The sequence below is a fragment of the Scyliorhinus torazame genome, chromosome 4, assembly GCF_047496885.1.
Source record: "Scyliorhinus torazame isolate Kashiwa2021f chromosome 4, sScyTor2.1, whole genome shotgun sequence".
In the NCBI taxonomy this organism is placed as follows: domain Eukaryota; kingdom Metazoa; phylum Chordata; class Chondrichthyes; order Carcharhiniformes; family Scyliorhinidae; genus Scyliorhinus; species Scyliorhinus torazame.
Window position 1 is genome coordinate 302,547,368 of NC_092710.1, and position 7,500 is coordinate 302,554,867.

A 7,500-nucleotide genomic window follows, 5' to 3' on the forward strand; every position below is an offset into this window, starting at 1 on the left:
TTGCATTGCCTGCCTGACCCTTGTGCTGGCTGTGCTGAGAGAAGTGCGCAGCGTTGCAATGTGGAAAGGCAGCAGCGTGCAGGCGGCAGGCTGGTGTGAGGTAGGCGGGGCTTGCAGTTTTCCTTGAGGAGGTGGAGAAGAAAAAAGAGAGCTCGGTGGGGATGGCATGAAGGGGAGCGAGTATCAGGCATATAGGCTAGAATTAGCAGGAGAAGGAGAGAAAGAGGAGGAGAAGTAGAAGTAGAAGTAGAAAAAGAGAGAGAAATAACTGAAAACAACCGGAAAGAAGAAGTGGCGAGGGTGCTAGGGTGGCCAGCTTGAATAGGCGAGAAGACGGTGCTGCAGATGCCTACGGCCATACTAGTCTGAAAACGCCCGATCTCGTCTGATCTCGGAAGCTAAGCAGACTCAGGCCTGGTTAGTACTTGGATGGGAGACCGCCTGGGAATACCAGGTGCAGTAGGCTTTTGCGGCCAGCAGTGACTGCTCACGCCAAGCACTCTCCACACCAGAGGCAGGCCAACCTTTTGCTGCTCTCTGCGTCCTCGCCATTCCTCCCAACACTTGCCTGCGGGCTCAACTCAGGCAGGCGGCTTGGTCGGGCCATTCAGCTGCTGCAGCTTTGCCGGGCCTTTGCAACGCAGCACGGTTGTGTGCCTTGGCGTGCTGCACTTTGATGGGCACGCCAGCTGGCCCGTGTGGCCGCAAGCCAGTGTGTCGGCAGGACGTTCTCTCTCCTAGCCTGAAGGCGCCGCATGAATGCAAGTTGTGGCATTGGGGCTGGTGTGGAAAGCAAAGGAAGAGAGAGCTGGCTTGCATTGCCTGCCTGACCCTTGTGCTGGCTGTGCTGAGAGAAGTGCGCAGCGTTGCAATGTGGAAAGGCAGCAGCGTGCAGGCGGCAGGCTGGTGTGAGGTAGGCGGGGCTTGCAGTTTTCCTTGAGGAGGTGGAGAAGAAAAAAGAGAGCTCGGTGGGGATGGCATGAAGGGGAGCGAGTATCAGGCATATAGGCTAGAATTAGCAGGAGAAGGAGAGAAAGAGGAGGAGAAGTAGAAGTAGAAGTAGAAAAAGAGAGAGAAAAAATTGAAAACAACCGGAAAGAAGAAGTGGCGAGGGTGCTAGGGTGGCCAGCTTGAATAGGCGAGAAGACGGTGCTGCAGATGCCTACGGCCATACTAGTCTGAAAACGCCAGATCTCGTCTGATCTCGGAAACTAAGCAGACTCAGGCCTGGTTAGTACTTGGATGGGAGACCGCCTGGGAATACCAGGTGCAGTAGGCTTTTGCGGCCAGCAGAGACTGCTCACGCCAAGCACTCTCCACACCAGAGGCAGGCCAACCTTTTGCTGCTCTCTGCGTCCTCGCCATTCCTCCCAACACTTGCCTGCGGGCTCAACTCAGGCAGGCGGCTTGGTTGGGCCATTCAGCTGCTGCAGCTTTGCCGGGCCTTTGCAACGCAGCACGGTTGTGTGCCTTGGCGTGCTGCACTTTGATGGGCACGCCAGCTGGCCCGTGTGGCCGCAAGCCAGTGTGTCGGCAGGACGTTCTCTCTCCTAGCCTGAAGGCGCCGCATGAATGCAAGTTGTGGCATTGGGGCAGGTGTGGAAAGCGAAGGAAGAGAGAGCTGGCTTGCATTGCCTGCCTGACCCTTGTGCTGGCTGTGCTGAGAGAAGTGCGCAGCGTTGCAATGTGGAAAGGCAGCAGCGTGCAGGCGGCAGGCTGGTGTGAGGTGGGCGGGGCTTGCAGTTTTCCTTGGGGAGGTGGAGAAGAAAAAAGAGAGCTAGGTGGGGACGGCATGAAGGGGAGCGAGTATCAGGCATATAGGCTAGAATTAGCAGGAGAAGGAGAGAAAGAGGAGGAGAAGTAGAAGTAGAAGTAGAAAAAGAGAGAGAAAAAATTGAAAACAACCGGAAAGAAGAAGTGGCGAGGGTGCTAGGGTGGCCAACTTGAATAGGCGAGAAGACGGTGCTGCAGATGTCTACGGCCATACTAGTCTGAAAACGCCCGATCTCATCTGATCTCGGAAGCTAAGCAGACTCAGGCCTGGTTAGTACTTGGATGGGAGACCGCCTGGGAATACCAGGTGCAGTAGGCTTTTGCGGCCAGCAGAGACTGCTCACGCCAAGCACTCTCCACACCAGAGGCAGGCCAACCTTTTGCTGCTCTCTGCGTCCTCGCCATTCCTCCCAACACTTGCCTGCGGGCTCAACTCAGGCAGGCGGCTTGGTCGGGCCATTCAGCTGCTGCAGCTTTGCCGGGCCTTTGCAACGCAGCACGGTCGGGTGCCTTGGCGTGCTGCACTTTGATGGGCCCGCCAGCTGGCCCGTGTGGCCGCAAGCCAGTGTGTCGGCAGGACGTTCTCCTAGCCTGAAGGCGCCGCATGAATGCAAGTTGTGGCATTGGGGCTGGTGTGGAAAGCGAAGGAAGAGAGAGCTGGCTTGCATTGCCTGCCTGACCCTTGTGCTGGCTGTGCTGAGAGAAGTGCGCAGCGTTGCAATGTGGAAAGGCAGCAGCGTGCAGGCGGCAGGCTGGTGTGAGGTGGGCGGGGCTTGCAGTTTTCCTTGGGGAGGTGGAGAAGAAAAAAGAGAGCTAGGTGGGGACGGCATGAAGGGGAGCGAGTATCAGGCATATAGGCTAGAATTAGCAGGAGAAGGAGAGAAAGAGGAGGAGAAGTAGAAGTAGAAGTAGAAAAAGAGAGAGAAAAAATTGAAAACAACCGGAAAGAAGAAGTGGCGAGGGTGCTAGGGTGGCCAGCTTGAATAGGCGAGAAGACGGTGCTGCAGATGCCTACGGCCATACTAGTCTGAAAACGCCCGATCTCGTCTGATCTCGGAAGCTAAGCAGACTCAGGCCTGGTTAGTACTTGGATGGGAGACCGCCTGGGAATACCAGGTGCAGTAGGCTTTTGCGGCCAGCAGTGACTGCTCACGCCAAGCACTCTCCACACCAGAGGCAGGCCAACCTTTTGCTGCTCTCTGCGTCCTCGCCATTCCTCCCAACACTTGCCTGCGGGCTCAACTCAGGCAGGCGGCTTGGTCGGGCCATTCAGCTGCTGCAGCTTTGCCGGGCCTTTGCAACGCAGCACGGTTGTGTGCCTTGGCGTGCTGCACTTTGATGGGCACGCCAGCTGGCCCGTGTGGCCGCAAGCCAGTGTGTCGGCAGGACGTTCTCTCTCCTAGCCTGAAGGCGCCGCATGAATGCAAGTTGTGGCATTGGGGCTGGTGTGGAAAGCGAAGGAAGAGAGAGCTGGCTTGCATTGCCTGCCTGACCCTTGTGCTGGCTGTGCTGAGAGAAGTGCGCAGCGTTGCAATGTGGAAAGGCAGCAGCGTGCAGGCGGCAGGCTGGTGTGAGGTAGGCGGGGCTTGCAGTTTTCCTTGAGGAGGTGGAGAAGAAAAAAGAGAGCTCGGTGGGGATGGCATGAAGGGGAGCGAGTATCAGGCATATAGGCTAGAATTAGCAGGAGAAGGAGAGAAAGAGGAGGAGAAGTAGAAGTAGAAGTAGAAAAAGAGAGAGAAAAAATTGAAAACAACCGGAAAGAAGAAGTGGCGAGGGTGCTAGGGTGGCCAGCTTGAATAGGCGAGAAGACGGTGCTGCAGATGCCTACGGCCATACTAGTCTGAAAACGCCCGATCTCGTCTGATCTCGGAAGCTAAGCAGACTCAGGCCTGGTTAGTACTTGGATGGGAGACCGCCTGGGAATACCAGGTGCAGTAGGCTTTTGCGGCCAGCAGTGACTGCTCACGCCAAGCACTCTCCACACCAGAGGCAGGCCAACCTTTTGCTGCTCTCTGCGTCCTCGCCATTCCTCCCAACACTTGCCTGCGGGCTCAACTCAGGCAGGCGGCTTGGTCGGGCCATTCAGCTGCTGCAGCTTTGCCGGGCCTTTGCAACGCAGCACGGTTGGGTGCCTTGGCGTGCTGCACTTTGATGGGCCCGCCAGCTGGCCCGTGTGGCCGCAAGCCAGTGTGTCGGCAGGACGTTCTCCTAGCCTGAAGGCGCCGCATGAATGCAAGTTGTGGCATTGGGGCTGGTGTGGAAAGCGAAGGAAGAGAGAGCTGGCTTGCATTGCCTGCCTGACCCTTGTGCTGGCTGTGCTGAGAGAAGTGCGCAGCGTTGCAATGTGGAAAGGCAGCAGCGTGCAGGCGGCAGGCTGGTGTGAGGTGGGCGGGGCTTGCAGTTTTCCTTGGGGAGGTGGAGAAGAAAAAAGAGAGCTAGGTGGGGACGGCATGAAGGGGAGCGAGTATCAGGCATATAGGCTAGAATTAGCAGGAGAAGGAGAGAAAGAGGAGGAGAAGTAGAAGTAGAAGTAGAAAAAGAGAGAGAAAAAATTGAAAACAACCGGAAAGAAGAAGTGGCGAGGGTGCTAGGGTGGCCAGCTTGAATAGGCGAGAAGACGGTGCTGCAGATGCCTACGGCCATACTAGTCTGAAAACGCCCGATCTCGTCTGATCTCGGAAGCTAAGCAGACTCAGGCCTGGTTAGTACTTGGATGGGAGACCGCCTGGGAATACCAGGTGCAGTAGGCTTTTGCGGCCAGCAGTGACTGCTCACGCCAAGCACTCTCCACACCAGAGGCAGGCCAACCTTTTGCTGCTCTCTGCGTCCTCGCCATTCCTCCCAACACTTGCCTGCGGGCTCAACTCAGGCAGGCGGCTTGGTCGGGCCATTCAGCTGCTGCAGCTTTGCCGGGCCTTTGCAACGCAGCACGGTTGTGTGCCTTGGCGTGCTGCACTTTGATGGGCACGCCAGCTGGCCCGTGTGGCCGCAAGCCAGTGTGTCGGCAGGACGTTCTCTCTCCTAGCCTGAAGGCGCCGCATGAATGCAAGTTGTGGCATTGGGGCTGGTGTGGAAAGCGAAGGAAGAGAGAGCTGGCTTGCATTGCCTGCCTGACCCTTGTGCTGGCTGTGCTGAGAGAAGTGCGCAGCGTTGCAATGTGGAAAGGCAGCAGCGTGCAGGCGGCAGGCTGGTGTGAGGTAGGCGGGGCTTGCAGTTTTCCTTGAGGAGGTGGAGAAGAAAAAAGAGAGCTCGGTGGGGATGGCATGAAGGGGAGCGAGTATCAGGCATATAGGCTAGAATTAGCAGGAGAAGGAGAGAAAGAGGAGGAGAAGTAGAAGTAGAAGTAGAAAAAGAGAGAGAAAAAATTGAAAACAACCGGAAAGAAGAAGTGGCGAGGGTGCTAGGGTGGCCAGCTTGAATAGGCGAGAAGACGGTGCTGCAGATGCCTACGGCCATACTAGTCTGAAAACGCCCGATCTCGTCTGATCTCGGAAGCTAAGCAGACTCAGGCCTGGTTAGTACTTGGATGGGAGACCGCCTGGGAATACCAGGTGCAGTAGGCTTTTGCGGCCAGCAGTGACTGCTCACGCCAAGCACTCTCCACACCAGAGGCAGGCCAACCTTTTGCTGCTCTCTGCGTCCTCGCCATTCCTCCCAACACTTGCCTGCGGGCTCAACTCAGGCAGGCGGCTTGGTCGGGCCATTCAGCTGCTGCAGCTTTGCCGGGCCTTTGCAACGCAGCACGGTTGGGTGCCTTGGCGTGCTGCACTTTGATGGGCCCGCCAGCTGGCCCGTGTGGCCGCAAGCCAGTGTGTCGGCAGGACGTTCTCCTAGCCTGAAGGCGCCGCATGAATGCAAGTTGTGGCATTGGGGCTGGTGTGGAAAGCGAAGGAAGAGAGAGCTGGCTTGCATTGCCTGCCTGACCCTTGTGCTGGCTGTGCTGAGAGAAGTGCGCAGCGTTGCAATGTGGAAAGGCAGCAGCGTGCAGGCGGCAGGCTGGTGTGAGGTGGGCGGGGCTTGCAGTTTTCCTTGGGGAGGTGGAGAAGAAAAAAGAGAGCTAGGTGGGGACGGCATGAAGGGGAGCGAGTATCAGGCATATAGGCTAGAATTAGCAGGAGAAGGAGAGAAAGAGGAGGAGAAGTAGAAGTAGAAGTAGAAAAAGAGAGAGAAAAAATTGAAAACAACCGGAAAGAAGAAGTGGCGAGGGTGCTAGGGTGGCCAGCTTGAATAGGCGAGAAGACGGTGCTGCAGATGCCTACGGCCATACTAGTCTGAAAACGCCCGATCTCGTCTGATCTCGGAAGCTAAGCAGACTCAGGCCTGGTTAGTACTTGGATGGGAGACCGCCTGGGAATACCAGGTGCAGTAGGCTTTTGCGGCCAGCAGTGACTGCTCACGCCAAGCACTCTCCACACCAGAGGCAGGCCAACCTTTTGCTGCTCTCTGCGTCCTCGCCATTCCTCCCAACACTTGCCTGCGGGCTCAACTCAGGCAGGCGGCTTGGTCGGGCCATTCAGCTGCTGCAGCTTTGCCGGGCCTTTGCAACGCAGCACGGTTGTGTGCCTTGGCGTGCTGCACTTTGATGGGCACGCCAGCTGGCCCGTGTGGCCGCAAGCCAGTGTGTCGGCAGGACGTTCTCTCTCCTAGCCTGAAGGCGCCGCATGAATGCAAGTTGTGGCATTGGGGCTGGTGTGGAAAGCGAAGGAAGAGAGAGCTGGCTTGCATTGCCTGCCTGACCCTTGTGCTGGCTGTGCTGAGAGAAGTGCGCAGCGTTGCAATGTGGAAAGGCAGCAGCGTGCAGGCGGCAGGCTGGTGTGAGGTGGGCGGGGCTTGCAGTTTTCCTTGGGGAGGTGGAGAAGAAAAAAGAGAGCTAGGTGGGGACGGCATGAAGGGGAGCGAGTATCAGGCATATAGCCTAGAATTAGCAGGAGAAGGAGAGAAAGAGGAGGAGAAGTAGAAGTAGAAGTAGAAAAAGAGAGAGAAAAAATTGAAAACAACCGGAAAGAAGAAGTGGCGAGGGTGCTAGGGTGGCCAACTTGAATAGGCCAGAAGACGGTGCTGCAGATGCCTGCGGCCATACTAGTCTGAAAACGCCCGATCTCGTCTGATCTCGGAAGCTAAGCAGACTCAGGCCTGGTTAGTACTTGGATGGGAGACCGCCTGGGAATACCAGGTGCAGTAGGCTTTTGCGGCCAGCAGAGACTGCTCACGCCAAGCACTCTCCACACCAGAGGCAGGCCAACCTTTTGCTGCTCTCTGCGTCCTCGCCATTCCTCCCAACACTTGCCTGCGGGCTCAACTCAGGCAGGCGGCTTGGTCGGGCCATTCAGCTGCTGCAGCTTTGCCGGGCCTTTGCAACGCAGCACGGTTGGGTGCCTTGGCGTGCTGCACTTTGATGGGCCCGCCAGCTGGCCCGTGTGGCCGCAAGCCAGTGTGTCGGCAGGACGTTCTCCTAGCCTGAAGGCGCCGCATGAATGCAAGTTGTGGCATTGGGGCTGGTGTGGAAAGCGAAGGAAGAGAGAGCTGGCTTGCATTGCCTGCCTGACCCTTGTGCTGGCTGTGCTGAGAGAAGTGCGCAGCGTTGCAATGTGGAAAGGCAGCAGCGTGCAGGCGGCAGGCTGGTGTGAGGTGGGCGGGGCTTGCAGTTTTCCTTGGGGAGGTGGAGAAGAAAAAAGAGAGCTAGGTGGGGACGGCATGAAGGGGAGCGAGTATCAGGCATATAGGCTA

The 7,500-nt window shown here is 57.2% G+C and overlaps 9 non-coding genes across 9 annotated transcripts; all 9 read left to right on the top strand.

Moving 5' to 3' along the window:
• The first annotated feature begins 347 nt into the window (after positions 1-347).
• On the top strand, positions 348-466 carry LOC140413555 (5S ribosomal RNA). Its single transcript, XR_011942719.1, has one exon. It is a non-coding gene; the product is annotated as a 5S ribosomal RNA (ribosomal RNA).
• Positions 467-1,160: 694 nt separating this feature from the next.
• LOC140415188 (5S ribosomal RNA) lies at positions 1,161-1,279 on the top strand. The gene has a single exon (XR_011944304.1). It is a non-coding gene; the product is annotated as a 5S ribosomal RNA (ribosomal RNA).
• A 694-nt stretch (positions 1,280-1,973) lies between these two features.
• Positions 1,974-2,092, top strand: LOC140413221 (5S ribosomal RNA). The gene has a single exon (XR_011942397.1). It is a non-coding gene; the product is annotated as a 5S ribosomal RNA (ribosomal RNA).
• Positions 2,093-2,782: 690 nt separating this feature from the next.
• LOC140413566 (5S ribosomal RNA) lies at positions 2,783-2,901 on the top strand. Its single transcript, XR_011942730.1, has one exon. It is a non-coding gene; the product is annotated as a 5S ribosomal RNA (ribosomal RNA).
• Positions 2,902-3,595: 694 nt separating this feature from the next.
• Positions 3,596-3,714, top strand: LOC140413577 (5S ribosomal RNA). Its single transcript, XR_011942741.1, has one exon. It is a non-coding gene; the product is annotated as a 5S ribosomal RNA (ribosomal RNA).
• A 690-nt stretch (positions 3,715-4,404) lies between these two features.
• Positions 4,405-4,523, top strand: LOC140413590 (5S ribosomal RNA). The gene has a single exon (XR_011942753.1). It is a non-coding gene; the product is annotated as a 5S ribosomal RNA (ribosomal RNA).
• Positions 4,524-5,217: 694 nt separating this feature from the next.
• LOC140413601 (5S ribosomal RNA) lies at positions 5,218-5,336 on the top strand. The gene has a single exon (XR_011942764.1). It is a non-coding gene; the product is annotated as a 5S ribosomal RNA (ribosomal RNA).
• Positions 5,337-6,026: 690 nt separating this feature from the next.
• Positions 6,027-6,145, top strand: LOC140413612 (5S ribosomal RNA). Its single transcript, XR_011942775.1, has one exon. It is a non-coding gene; the product is annotated as a 5S ribosomal RNA (ribosomal RNA).
• A 694-nt stretch (positions 6,146-6,839) lies between these two features.
• On the top strand, positions 6,840-6,958 carry LOC140413361 (5S ribosomal RNA). Its single transcript, XR_011942532.1, has one exon. It is a non-coding gene; the product is annotated as a 5S ribosomal RNA (ribosomal RNA).
• Positions 6,959-7,500: the final 542 nt, after the last annotated feature.